This window comes from Trachemys scripta, chromosome 2 (genome assembly GCF_013100865.1).
Source record: "Trachemys scripta elegans isolate TJP31775 chromosome 2, CAS_Tse_1.0, whole genome shotgun sequence".
NCBI lineage: Eukaryota > Metazoa > Chordata > Testudines > Emydidae > Trachemys > Trachemys scripta.
In genome coordinates this window covers 29,903,121-29,918,437 of record NC_048299.1, presented here as the reverse complement: position 1 = coordinate 29,918,437, position 15,317 = coordinate 29,903,121, and the positions used below count along the sequence as shown (strand labels likewise).

At 39.0% G+C, this 15,317-nt stretch overlaps 1 protein-coding gene across 1 annotated transcript in view; it reads left to right on the top strand.

The window, feature by feature from the left end:
- The window catches only part of SVIL (supervillin), a 204,768-nt gene that overhangs the window by 51,987 nt on the left and 137,464 nt on the right, over positions 1-15,317 (top strand). The window contains exon 3 of the mRNA XM_034760157.1: positions 6,797-6,897. The gene's annotated coding sequence lies outside the window, so the exon portion shown is untranslated. The remainder of the gene's footprint in view (positions 1-6,796; positions 6,898-15,317) is intronic.

Below are 15,317 nucleotides of genomic sequence, written 5' to 3'. Positions count from 1 at the left end.
TGTCCAAGGATATTTGGATCTTCCTCCTTGCCTAAATCATTACTCTGCTGTAAAGATCTAAACACTGCTTTACTGGTATGAAATACAGCATCCTATCAAAATATAAAAGCCAGTATCTGAATGATACTCTATAGTTTCTCAACCCGTTTTTCTAACTTCTAAAAATTTGAGAGTCTCTAGTTCTGGACTCCAAGCGTCGTAGTAAAGAAAATTGTAATAGATTAAATATGGGGGTAGTACAGGCAATAATTGCAGCCAAAGTCGAGACTATTTTAGTGACTGTAGACCTCTGTTTCAGCTTTATGTATTCAGATTTCCACCAACCATCAAACGTTTCCTGGGAGAGGCAGTCTCTTTCAGTATTCTCTTTTAGGCCTCATGCTCATCACCAATATACTTACTACAAGTTCTTGCCAAAATTCTCTTGTTAGTGTCAAATGCCTTTAAGAATGTACGGAAAGCCACCTAGACAACCAGCTAAAGAAACAACACTCCCTCAAATTGTAGAGGCCTTTCAGAGGCTGGATTTTGAAGTTTTAAAGAAAGAATTCCATTACATAGGCTCCAGCTTTCTTTCACTGGCACTGATGGGCAAAGAGCATCTAGCATGTCCTGCAGCAGAAAGAGTAGCCAAGTAAGTTGGTACAATTATGGAGTGTTGATAGCAATAGGTATGGTTGAAGCAAGCTTCACACTAAGTCCTGTCTCTTCAATTTATTCCTCCCCCTCCTAAAAGAAACTGACTTTCATGAAGCTTCACATGCTGCATCTGATCTCAGGATAGGCTTTGGGTAATTTGCTAAAAATCAGAAAATGGGGTTTAAAGTTAAATTTCATTTGAAGCTCACCTTTTGAAAATGTTTATATTTTTGGCTCATCTCTGAACTTGTGGATTTGGCCTGGCTGAAAAGCGCTTTTGTGCGTGTATGTAAAGTGTAATTTTTTTTGGAGGGGGAGAAGGAAAGAGCATTACAAAGATGTACTTAAAAAAAAGAATAGCTTGTAATGCTCATACAAAGGTAGAGGGGGAGTAGGTTTATTAGGACTATTAAAGCTGGAAAATAAAAATAGACTAGTTGAATGTAAAGAGGACGATTCTTAAGGATAGAAAAGGAGGCGGTACCTGCGTAGCTGAGCCGTAGGGTCAAAAAGCAAGGAGGGACCAGGAGATGGAGGGATAATATGCTGTTTAAGAAACTGTCAGTTAAGGATTTGATTTTGGTTTATTTTCTTCTGAGCTTAAGCTTCTCTTGCTTACTGTTTTGGGGGCCAGGGTGAAGAGAACCCCAGTCTTGATGCCCTGTACCTTAAAAAAGGGCAGAGGGAAAATTCATGTCGAAATACTTGAGACTAAACAACGGTGGGACGGGGGGAGGGGAAGCAGGCACTTTTAAGGTTGCATTTCCTTTTCTAGTGTCTTGTTTTGATTCCAGTACATAATTTTGCCTGAGAATATGGAAAAATAAATGTAAGTGGGCAATGTAAATTGTGTGGGTGAAAGTGAGCGATGAACTAACTATATGTAACATTGGTAACAGGCTAGATCCTTTTCCTGTTCATTTCTAGACATTCCGTGATTTGGGTTTTTTAAAGGAATTGTTTGATTTTAGGTATTGCTGGATTCCATTTTTAAAAAGAATGGAAGCGTGTGTTTGTTTAAATCTCTGGCCAGTAGCAAGGGAAACACCAGTTTAGATAGGACTGACCTCTTGTCTAGATATTGTTCCTTGTGCTCAACTTTTCTCTTCTCCCCAAAATGTGTTTAGCAGTGGCTGTGGAAGCAGAGCAGTAATCTGCTAGCCACAACAGTTGTTGTTCCAATAAGTCAGGAAATCCATGACTTGGTTTTATAGTATTTTCAGAATGTAATAAGGCTTATCCTTGAAAGAGCTGGACTAGGCAATAGGTAATTAGCAGTGCATCACTGCACAAATGTCTTTGGTCTCCTATCAGCAGCTGTACAGGGGCAATTGCCTCTTTAACAAGACACTTTTTTTTTCTTCTTAGAATTAGTTCTGTTATTGAATTTCATTGTATCCCATGGCAGTCCTAATAACAAAGAGCTGCATCAGTGGTTGGGTGTATATAAATGAGCCTGAAGTACCTTGCTAATCAACGAGTCTTACTTTGTTTAATTTAAGAAATAGGCAACTTGGCACCCAGAGTTTAGGAAGTAAATAAAGGCAAACCTGGTTAAGAGGCAGTGATCAAAAAGCAGACCATCTGGCAGACATTCTGAACGCAAGCAAGTTTGCTGAGATACAGACATGTTCAACTAGGACAGTCCTCAGTTCTGTCAGGTGCTTGGTCCAGTGCTGGGAAGACTGCCAGCTCCTCCACACAATCAAAAGACTTTAAAGTTAAAGCTTGTTGTGGTTTTAGTTAGTAGCTTTCACTAGATGCTGCATCTGTCTCACTAGCTTTTCCCCTACTTCAAAACTTCTTGCAAGTAGCCCAACTGGAACTGAGAAAATAGATAATGTCCAGCCTTGAACACTGTGGAAATCCAATTTTTCCATCTAAAATCTATTGGAGAAACCGGAATGTTTATAGAAAGGATTAAGTAGGATTTCTTCTAGGTACTTAGTGTTCTCCAGTAACAGGATCTGGGATTGAGCCTGTAGTTTAAAAGGCCACACTTTCTTGGACTTTTAATTAAAACTCTGCAAAATATCTCACTGTCCTGCCATATGAATATCTAGCCAAAGTGGATTGTCAGATTCTTGGAAAGTAGATTTCCAAGTGCCGAACACTTTGCCCACAAAAATGGAGGGAGATAACTTCTTCCTGTAGGTTTCCCTTTCTCCCCACAGACTTGTGATCAGCTCAGCCCCCTCGTTCTCATTCCTAAAGTTACTTCCTTATTCCATGTGAAGTGGAATGTCTGCTTGTCTTTCAGCCATCCCCTACTTTCTAAAAATGCAGCAAGAGCAAATTCTGCTCTAATGAATTTGAGAAGTTTGCTTCCCTCCCCCTACCTTTATTCCGATCCCAAGGCGTCAGACATGATCCTGTAATTTGGATTACCTCTTGTGTTTGAGCCTTCTAAGAGAGGCAGGTTTGTAAAAAGCCTATTCCACTAGAGCCATGGCATTTTGCTGGGCATCAGCCGTATCTCCATTCTGCAGAGATTTGCATGAGGGGTACAGTCCGTCCATTGTTTTTACAATGCTTTGTAAGTTACAAAGTGGAGCCTTGGGTGTAGCATCTGACCGGCTATTCAGTGCTATTCAAAACATTAATGAGGTCCCATTTGGGATTCTGTTTATAGCAATTTTCTAGCATTCTACGTCAATCCGTACATCTGGGCTCAGTCTAACGAGCACATAAGAAAACTTGCTCCTGACTTATAAATTGCTCCATTAGGGAAGCCTCCAACATGATTGGACATAGTAAACCTAGTTCATTCTCCAGTAACTCTGGAGTGACTACTGTACCTTAAGTAATGTTTGGTGGTGGTGAAGGTAAATCTGCTCGCTTATAAGGCAGAGGTTTGAAGATAGGAATAGAATGTGGAAGAGAATTGTGCCAAACATTGCCAAGTATATTGTTCCACCTGCCAGGTTAGAACAAGAGCTGTTTCAACTGGTAAATCTAGTGAACCAAAGCCTTGTTTTTTTGGATCATAAGTAAAGTAATGATAGTTAGTTACAGATAAATGTACTGGGAAAATATTTTTTTAATGAACTTGTACACAAGTGTCACATTTTAGTAATGGAAATTTGAAAAAGAAGGAAGCAGGTCAGACTTTAACACTTGATCATACTTTTCTTCATGTGTGTTTAGGGTATTTCTTACCTTTCTTGGGTAAAATTTAAAGATAACAGCACTTCCACAATTCCATGTTTGGCTGAGGGGGAAGCTGCATGATCACAGGGGACTTCAATTTGAGTGACATATGCTGGCCGTTTCATGCTGCCAGTACTAAAACGTCCTTGGAATTTCTAAACATTATAGATGACAATTTTCTAACTCAATCAACACTGGAGAATTCTATATTAGACCTCGTCTTGACTGATAAAAAGGAACTGATCACAGAACTAAAATTAATGGTATCTTGGGTAGAAATGATCATAACTTGATCACCTTTGTAATGTGCAAACTGAATGAAGTCCAAATCAGTAAAATATACTACTTGGGGCTTTAAAGGAGCCAATTGCACAAAACTGAAAACAGTTACAAGCCACATCAGCTGTGAGGAAGAATGTAATCAGAAAATGTGAATAATAATTACTAGATGCCCAAAAAGTCCCCTCACAATCAAGGAAGAAGGCTGTATTGGTTAAAAAGACTCATTGATTTAGAAGGCGAGCGAAGGCAGCTATAAAATAATTATAAAAATAAATGGAAGAAAGGGGAATATAAATTAGAAGCTAGGAATTGTAGAAAATTGGGAAGGGAAGCAAAGGGACACAAAGAGAAATTTATGGCCAACATTGTTAAGGACAATAAGGGGTTAAAGTATATTAGGAACAAAAAGAATCCTGATAACAGTATTGGTTCATTTCAGCTGGAGATGGTAGAATTATCAATAATGATGCAGAAAACACAAAAATATTTATTGAACACTTCTGCAATGGGAAAAAACAGATGATGTAGTCTCATAACACACTTTCCATTCCATCAATATCTCAGGAGGATGTTAAAAAGCAGCTACTAAAGATATTAGGGAGACAAGGTGGATGGGGGGAATATCCTTTATTGGACCAACTTCTGTTGTGAGAGAGATGAGCTTTTGAGCCAAACACAGCTCTTCTGTGCTTCGAAAGCTTGTCTCTCTCACCAACAGAAGTTGGTCCAATAAAACATATTATCTCACCCACCTTGTCTTTCTAATATCCTGAGACCAACATGGCTACAACTACACTGCATGCTACTAAAGATAGACATTTTTAAATCAGCAGGTCCGGAGAACTTGCATCCGATAGTTTTAAAATTGCTGGCTGAGAAGCTTTCTGGACCGTTAATGTTGATCTTTCAATAACTGTTGGAACACTGTGAAGTTCCAGACGACTGGAAGAAAACTAATTTGCCAGTGTTTAAAAAGGATAAATGGGATGACCTGGGTAATTATAGGCCTGTCAATCTGACATCAGTCGTCAGCAAGATAATGGACCTGTCTTGATTAGTAAAGAATTAAAGGAGGGTAATATGATTAATGGCAATCAATATGGGTATATATAAAATAGTTTGACAGGATCTAACTTTATATAGATAGATAGATTTTTATGAGATTACAAGTTTAGTTGATAAATGTGATAGCACTGACGTCGTACGCTTAAACTGCTGGAAGGTATTTTACTTGTTACGACAGGATATTTTGATTAAAAAACTAGAATAATATAAAGTGTAACGTGAGTCAGACAAGATGGGTGAGATAATATCTTGTATGGGGCCAACTTCTTTTGGGGAAAGAGATGAACTTTTTTCTCTCTCCTATCATGGGACCAACACGACTACAACAACACTGCAAACATAAAATTAACATAGCACATGTTAAATGGATTGATAGGTGTCAAAATGTAATTATAAACAGTCAATCATCATTAGAGAAACATATGCTCTATACGGTACTGCAGGGGTCTGTTCTTGGCCTTACATTATTTAACATTTTTATCAATACCTGGAACAAAACACAAAATCATCACTGACAGATTGCTGATGATACCCAAATTAGGGGAATGGTAAATAATGAAGAGGACAGGTTGCTGATACAGAGCGATCTGGTTCACTTGGTAAACTGGGTGCAAGCAAACAATATGCACTTTTAATATGTCTAAATGTATACATTCTGGGGACAAAGAACATAATCCATAATTACAGGATGGGGGACTCTACACTGGAAAGCAATGACTCCGAAAAAGATTTAGGGGTTGTTGTAGATAATTAGCTGAACTTGGCTACAGTGTCACATTGGGAGCTAAGGGCTAATGCGATCCTTGGATGAATAAACAGGGGCATCCTGAGTAGGAGTAGAGGCTATTTTACCTCTATTTGGTACTGATGTGACGGCTTCTTGAATATCGTGTCCAGTTCTGGTGTCCACAATTCAAGTAGAACGTTGAAAAATTGGAGAGGGTTCAGAGAAGAGCCACAAGAGGACTAGAAAACATGCCTTAGTTATAGTTGTAGATTGAATGCGCTCGATCCATGTAGTTTAGCAAAGGGAAGCTTACGGGATGGCTTGATTAGTCTATAAGTATCGACATGGGGAACAAATATTTAATAATGGGCTCTTCAATCTAACAGAGAAAGCTGTAACAGAATCTAATGGCTGCAAGTTGAAGCTATCCAAATTCATATAGGAAATACGGCACAGATTTTTAACAGTGAGAGTAATTAACCATTGAAACAGTTTACTATGAGTTGGGGTAGATTCTCCATCGTTGATAATTTTAGAAAAACATCTAACTTTGATTTTAAAAGATATGCTATAGGAATTATTTGGGGAAGTTCTATGGCCTGTGTTATGCAAGTGATTAGATTAGATGATCACAATGGTGCTTTCTGGTGTTGGAATTTATTCATCATCAGAGCCAGGTTAAATTGAGGATTTCTCCTCAGATTCAACCCGCCAATAATAGTGTAGAGCAGTGGTGGGCAACCTGCGGCCTGTCAGGATAATCCACTGAGAGCTGTGGGCAGCCGTTCCTGTGGAAGTCAATGTTAGCACTCTCTTGTGGCCCACCAGCGGATTACCCTGACAGACCATAGGTTGCCCACTACTGGTGTAGAGACCCTTGCTTGAATCTGTATAGTCATCAATAGTCTTACCTATACTTCTTGTTTTCTCTAGGGTGCAGTGCCTACAGCTCAAAGCCCATCCCGTTTTGAGAAGTGAACATTTTGACGCCGTTCCACTTGTGAAGCCATATGGCCTAATGATTAGCATTTGAGGTAAGCCCTGTATAGAAAAACTGTGGATTTGTAAAATTTGACTTTCATTTGTAACTGCTTTCCCTCTTTGAGAGGTTGGCCAGCTGCTTTGTGCATGACTGACTGTTTAAAATGAGGCACTGTTTACCTCAACTCTGACATGGACATTCCACTACTATTGCTGACAATACAGGGTGAGGATGAAAATCAATGGTAGCCTCTCTGGGAGGCAGAGGGATTAGAGAGATGATAAATATTAGGGAAAATGTATACTGACCCCTCTTATTGGAGAAATGCTTTTCCACATAGCAATTTTATTGAACAGAACATCAAAACGAGGAAAATGTTGGGATAAAAGATATTTAATAGCACAGGTGCTGTACCTACCCTATATGTTGTGAAGCTGTTATCTCCTAAAAGTACACTTTTTTTTTTTTTAGTTGAAGAGCAGATAATAAAACTAAAGACATGGATATCTATTTCACCTTTTAAAACCTTGAATGCTTCTGATTTTATGGGCTTTTTGAATATTTGAAGCTTAGATGTATGATTTATTTTTAGTTTTGAGCTGTGTCAAGATGGTTGTGCCTGGACCCATTCTGTCTAGTCTCATAATTTGTATCTTTATTTTCTGTAACTGAAATAACTTTCTAGGCTTCTTTTGTGTAATTGATAATGGTTCTAATGTATGTTTTGTGACTACTCAAAGTGTTGTGTGGACTGCTGCTATGCAACTTACATTTGTACTGCTAGACTTCAAAGTTCAACTATCTGAACTTAGCTAGCAAAACACTTCTTTGCTAGCTTCATTTAGTATCCTTGTCATGCTAGCCCTGCTTTTTTATACAGAGGAATCAATCCCTTTTGAAAGCTAACGTTACAAATAGGCCCATAGTTTCCCATGCAGTCATTGTTTGGAAACAAACCTCATGATCCTTAAGCACTTATAAAGAATCTTTCTCCCTACTGATTTAATTCATTGTTTTCCTTTTCCTGTCACAGAAATACATTTCTTAGCTTATAGCATTAGATCTTACTGCATATTTAACAGCTGTTCAGACACACCAAAAGAATTCAAATAAACATTTCTTTGTTTCTAAAGCACTGTGAAAATGTTGAGCTGTTGACCAATATTATCTTATGAGCATCTCAAACTGTCTTGTGTGTAAGCTTCTTACTTCTGTTGATCTTAGCAGTTTAGAACTCTGGCTAACCCAGAAAACTAATGTAGCACTTTTGACCAATGTTTCTCTCCCATTTCATCTCTTAAACTTGGTCAGTCTCTCTGCTTGGGCTTTCTGCTCACATTTATTACAAATGGAGAAATGAACTTGACTCAAACTGAAGTCCAAGAGGATCATCTTATTTCAGGCCGCAAAATATGGATTTGTAGTAGGTAAATACTCTTCCCGTGAACCAGCTGTATTTTAGTAGTATAACTACCCTACTATTGAGCTATGTTGGAGAAGTTGTGGCCAAACTGTCCTTCACCATGTGTAGTGATTGTGTCTGCTGAGGTTATAATGTTACTACTGTTATGAGAGTGGCAGTGACTGCTAATGGTGAGGATTATATAAGAATTTCAGTTTGCATCCTTTGTTTTCAGTTGCTTATAACTTTCCTTAACTTTTACTCTTCAAGCTCAGATTCCCTGGGCTTGGAAAGTTTAAGTAAAAATTATTCACTTGTTCTTCGGGACAAAGAGTTTGGTGGGGGGTGCGGTGGGAGAGAGAAGGGGTGTGTGTGTGTGTGTGTGTGTGTGTATGTGTGTGTTTTCCCTCTTAAGAGCCTGAAGAGCCAAAAGGACTTTGGATAGAAAAGTGAAAATTGGCATGGATTCATTGAGCAAGGTCTCTTCACTACTGTTGTGAAAATTGGATTCAATTTAACTGTTATGACTCATTTTAAAACTTTATTCATTGAATGAAACTTAACTTCTTTAAAAAAACAAACAAACCATGAATATTAAGGCTGCACAACTAAGCAGTCAAGTCAATAAATGACAAAGGTAAGGTTACGTGTATAATCTTAACTAGGGCTGTCAAGTGATTAAAAAAATTAATCTTGATTAATCAAATGATTGATCATGCTGTTAATAATAGAATACCATTTATTTAAATTCTTTTGGATGTTTTCTACATTTTCAAATATATTGATTTAAATTACAATACAGAAAACAAAGTGTACAGTGCTCACTTTATATTTATTTTTTATTACAAATATTTGCACTGTAAAAAACACCTCATACAAGTACTATAGTGCAATCTCTTTATCATGAAAGTTGAACTTACAAATACAGAATTGTGTACAAAAATTTTGCTTTCAAAAACAAAACAACGTAAAACGGGTCGGTTACCTGTTGAAAGTTTTACATCAGGGGTCAGCAACCTCTGGCATTCGGCTCGCCAGGGTAAGCACCCAGGCCAATGGACGGCGGGAAGCTGCGGCCAGCACATCCCTAACCCGCACCGCTTCCCGCAGCCCCCGTTGGCCTGGAGCAGCGAATCGTGGCCACTGGGAGCCGCGATTGGCCAAACCTGCCGACACAGCAGGTAAACAAACTGGCTCGGCCCGCCAGAGTGCTTACCCTGGCGAGCCGCATGCCAGAGGTTGCTGCCCGCTTCTTGTTTACAATGTCACTTGAAAGTGAGAACAGGCGTTCGCATGGTACTGTTGTAGCCGGCGTCACAAGATATTTACGTGCCAGATGTGCTAAAGATTCATATGTCCCTTCATGCTTCAATCACCAGAGGACATGTGTAAATGCTGAAAATGGGTTCTCCTCAATAACGATCCAAAGCAGACCGGACCGATGCATGTTCATTTTCATCATCTGAGTCAGATGCCACCAGCAGACGGTTGATTTTCTTTTTTGGTGGTTTGGGTTCTGTAGTTTCCGCATCACAGTGTTGGTCTTTTTAGACTTCTGAAAGCATGCTCCACATCTCGGCCCTCTGATTTTGGAAGGCACTTCAGATTCTTAAACCCCAGGTCGAGTGTTGTATCTTTAGAAATTTCACATTGGTGACTTCTTTGCATTTTGTCAAATCTGCAGTGAAAGTGTGCTTAAAACAAACAACATGTGCTGGGTCGTCATCCAAGACTGCTATAACACGAAATTTATGGCAGAATGTGGATAAAACAGAGCAGGGAACATACAATTCACCCCAAGGAGTTCACTCACAAATTTAATTAATGCATTATTTTTTTTAAATGAGTATCATCAGCATGGAAGCATGTCCTCTGGAATGGTGGCTGAAGCATGAAGGGGCATACAAATTTTAGCATGTCTGGCACATAAATACCTTGCAATGCTGGCTACAAAAGTGCCATGTGAACACTTCTCACTTTCAGGTGACATTGTAAATAAGAAGTGGGCAGCATTCTCTCCCGTAAATGTAAACAAAGTTGTTTGTCTTAGTGATTGGCTGAACAAGAAGTAGGACTGAGTGGACTTGTAGGCTCTAAAATTTTACATTGTTTTGTTTTTGAGTGCAGTTATGTAACAAAAAAAAATCTACATTTGTAAATTGCACTTTGAAAGAGAATGCACTACAGTACTTGTATGAGGTGAATTGAAAAATACTATTTTTTATCATTTTTACATTGTAAACATTTGTAATAAAATAATATAAAGTGAGCAGTGTACCCTTTGTATTCTGTGTTGTAATAGAAATCAATATATTTGAAAAATGTAGAAAAACACCCAAAAATATTTAATAAATTTCAATTGGTATTCTGTTGTTTAACAGTACAATTACAATTGTTATTAATCGCGATTATTTTTTAGTTAATTACATGAGTTACCTGCGATTAATTGACAGCCCTAATCCAAACTAGTCTAATTACACAAAGTGAACAACTTCTCAGGCATATTAATTTAGTTTTTCACAACATTGGAGATATGCATACCATATAATGATTTGAAGCAAGGTGTAATTCTCAATGTGATAAAACATTTTGATACAATTGCTGTGTATTTTTATATTACACACTATAGAGTTTATATAGAGAGAGTTATACACTATATATTACACACTACACACTATAGAGTAGTAGAACAGAGAATAATTAAAAAAATTGCTGGCCTCTGTAGGCCACTTAATTTTGTAGCTCAGCTTTATCCACATCCATTGAATTGGACCTGAGGAAGGCTGTGCTGCTGGTTTTGTGGGGTGTGGACTGTGGTACCTGAATACTGACTAAATTTATTAGTCATCGAATTTAAGGCCAGAAGGGACCACCATCATCTGTTCTGATCTCCTGTCTATCACAGGCTGCCAACACATGCACTCTAAAACCAATAACCAAAATTAGACCAAAATATTACAATCCACAGGAGACTAAACAATTATGTGCCACAGGCAGAAAATATGAGGGACCAAGGTTCACCAATGCCTGAGGCCTCCAACAGTGTCAGAGGATTGATTGAGAGAGATATGCAGATAATTCTAGCAAGTGAGCTGCACCCACACACTCCAGAGGAAGATGGAAAAACCCCAATGGTATCAGCCAATCTGAGTTGGGGGGGAATTGTTTCCTGACTACACATGTGGTGATCGGTCAGACCCTGAGCCTCTGAGCAAGCACCAGCCAACTAAGTATGAGAGAGCGTGAATGCTCGATGCCGCCTCAGATCACTGGCCCACCCCGTCCTGGGTCCCATCTCCAGCTGTGGCTATTTCTGATGCTTCAGCGAAAGAAGACCAAAGAAAACCCCACACAGAATACATACGGAGGGAAATCCCTTCCTGACCCCTGCAGGTGATTGGCTGAAGCCCTGAAAGATGAGCGTTAGGAACATAAGACATAAACTGGAAGGAGAACTCCAGGGCTGCTGAGAACTGCCCCCTAATATCATGGGCAACTCCATCATGTAATCATAAATTTGTCCAGCTCTCAAAGCTAATTAAGTTGTTTGTCTTCCCTCCCACCCCCAACTCCTATTGGGAATTGACCACGAGTGACCAGAATTGTACACAGTATTCCAGTTGAGGGCTTAACAGTGCCTTTTACAATAGGATTAATGCCACTGTATCTCTACTGGAAATGTTTCACCAGTTACATCCTAGATCGCATTTGCTTTTTTTCACAGCCACAGCACAGTAGTGGCTTGTAATCATCCTGTGATTAACCCATACACCCAGCTCTCTCTCTTCCTCTGTTCCAACTGATGACCCCCCAGCTTGTAGCAGAAATTCTTATTATGAGACCCTATGTGCATGACTTCGCATTTTGTACTGTTGAATTTCATCCCATTTCTGTTACTCCAGTCCTTAAGGTCATCCAGATCTTCCTGTATAATATCGTTTTTCCTCTGTATTGACATTGCCTCTCAACTTTGTATCATCAACAGATTTAATTAGCACACTCCTACTTATATGCTAAGGTCATTTAATAAAAATATTAAAGAAGATTAGTCCCAAGACTGATCCTTGAGGAACTCCACTAGTAACCTCCCTCCAGTCTGATAATTCACCTTCACACAGCCTGTTACATTCTTCCCTTTAGCCAGTTCCTTGTTCACTTTACAGTGCTTATACTGATACCCATCTTCCCTAATTTAACCAATAATTTCCCATGTGGTATTATGTTGAAGTCTGTATATTAGTTCTACTGCAATTCTCTTCACTAAAGTCAGTTATTTGCTTAAAGAAGGAAATCAAATTATCTGGCACAATTTGGTAAACCCATGTTGAATTATATCCCTTCTTCTGTTTTCTCTATGGATTTAATTATTCTTTCTTTCATAATTTTGTTCCAAAGTCTGACTATTGAGGTTAGATCAGGGGTCAGCAACCTTGGGCACACAGCCCATCAGGGTAATCCACTGGCGGGCCGCAAGACATTTTGTTTACATTGACAGTCTGCTGGCACGGCCCCTTGTAGCTCCCAATGGCTGCTTTTCACCGTTCCCGGCCAATGGGAGTGGTGGGAAGCAGCGGCCAGGATTATCCTCATTTTTACTTAGAATCGGTCCCTAGTCATCTCCATTGTCTCTTCAGTAGGGACTGGTTTTCCTTCTTTTCTCCCCTGTCCTACCCCCCCATCTGCCTGTTCCTCCTCTTCTTTTTCCAATGCACCAAACCTGTAACTCATTTTTTTTTTTCACCTATATTAGCCAATCTCTTCCTCTGCTTTGTCTGGTGGTCACATTCTACCATGGATCACCCTCCTCTTCTTGCAGTTTTCCCTCCAGGTTCTTTTGTTGATCTGGTGTCAGCAAATATTGAGTTGTCTGTAACCTCTGCTCTTCTCTCCTGTTTTTGTATCTTCAGATCCCCATCTGAATTCTATCATTAGTCTTCGGCTGCTTATCTTTATCTTTGGATCATCTCTGCCGTGAGCTATATCAGGCAACATTTCCTGCGTAGGGGCTTCCATTAGATACCCACTCAAGGATGTGGCACATCGTGCAGCTTCCACATCCAACCATCTTCTGTCTCCTCTCCTGCTTGGGTCCTTGCTAGTGGTGCCTCAGGAGCCATCATTGTCTTCTCTTCTTACTACCTATTCCTAGAGAAAAAGGAAGAAAGAAATTTTTAAAAATCCTCCCAAATTGCCACAGAAACTCTATTAGCGGCTAACTGTTAAAATACATACCTAAGGGAGGACTTACTTGAAAAGTCTAAATCAGTGTATATTCCGGACCATAACACCAATGAAAACAGTAGCAGCAGCAGCAACAAAAATTGTCTTGTATCAAAGGCAGTAAATTGTCTGATACAGATGTGTGAAATAGCATGTGACCAGGCAGGTGGATTGTATCATGAGGCATACACAAAAGGGAGCAGAGTGAAGGCTCCACGTGCAAATCTTAATTCTTTTACTTCCTGGCTGTCATCTTGGTAGGGCTGCAAAATGTCCATTTGGTGTAGCTTCAGGAAATCAAATAAATAACTACACTTGGCATCCTCTAATCCTTCTCTTTTATAAAAGTTCAGCCATAGTGCAATTTGTGACCTAGTGAAATTTTCAATTCTCCTTGCTGGGTTATAACTGAAACACCAGTGATACCTAATTTTTATAAGTCCCATGTTTTGATACAGTGCAATAGCATTTACGCTGTTAATGTCAGAGATTGAACATCATCACTAAATCTAATTTAGGTAAGCTAGAAACATACTCTGGCTCTACATGCCTATAGGGCTACTTTTATTTTCTCATTTCCATTGATACCAATCAAACTGTTCCTACTTCATCTTTATTAGTTTGGAGTCAACTCCTTTCTGAGAACCATTTAAACTGTGTTTAGCATGTGCACAGGTTGAGAAGTACTACCACATTTGTATCCATTTATCTTTCTTTAATGTTGAAATGATTTGTGCTTTTGCCACTCTGTGATTAGATTACAGTAGTTGCTACACACTGATTTGCCAAACCAGGTTCTATCTGCATTCCCCAGAACAAATATTTGATGCTTTAGTTTCAGAAATGTGGTTAAAGCAGGTTTAAATGCTTGGGAAGCTTTAAGGGCAGACAAGTTCCAAATTTTCTTCTAAAAGTGGAAATGACTGTTCCTGCCAATTGTAAGACTGGGGACTGAATTGTGTCACCTGAGATGACAGACTTTTGGGTGATAGAGAGGCTCATCTTCTGTATTCTAGGAACTGCAGTATGGGATGATACCAGTGGCCCATTTAGACCTAGTGTCTTATATCAGATAGGGACTAAGTACCAGCTACTTCAAAGAAAAATGCATGGAATGGTGGAGTAGGCAGTTAGGGAATAACTTTCTCACATGGAAAGTTTCTTCCTTGCTCCCATTAATTAAGGGTTAGCTTATGTTTTGAAGCATGAGAGTTTATATTTCTTCCCAAACTCTTGTTTTGGTGTTCTATTATTGTAACTCTGGATGCCAGGAATAAGTTGTCTTCCTTCTGCATGTATTATTTTTCCAATGTGGTTAACAGACTGAATCAGAGCCTGTATCCTGGCCCAATGCCACTTAAAGCCAAAGTAGATGCAAAAAATATATGAGGGATGGTGATTCAGCAATGTTGCTTATGCTAATCCTCCTAATTGTGGGTTCCAATTTGTTTGGATAGTCTTAAATTCAGTGTTTATAACATGCTGTTCACATCCTTAAAAAGAAGGGAGAACTCTTTGCTTGGATAGGTAATAATTTCAAAATATACTTGTGGCTTTATCACTGAGTTCTGAGTCCTAACATAACTAGTGTGCTGAGGTTACAGCTTAGCAAGTATACACTCTTAATTTAGAAAAAGTGATGCTTAGCTGGTACTTATCAGAAGACCGATAAGGAACAGAGGCATTTCATTCACTCGGTGTTTGAAGCACGTGTATAGACATAAATTCTGTTGACCATTCAAGCTATAAGAGAGACGACCTTAACTTCCAAAGTCAAACTTGAGATCTTAAGGATTTCACGATACAAAAGCAACCTTTATTTTTTTTTTAGGGCTTTCCTTCAACTCCAT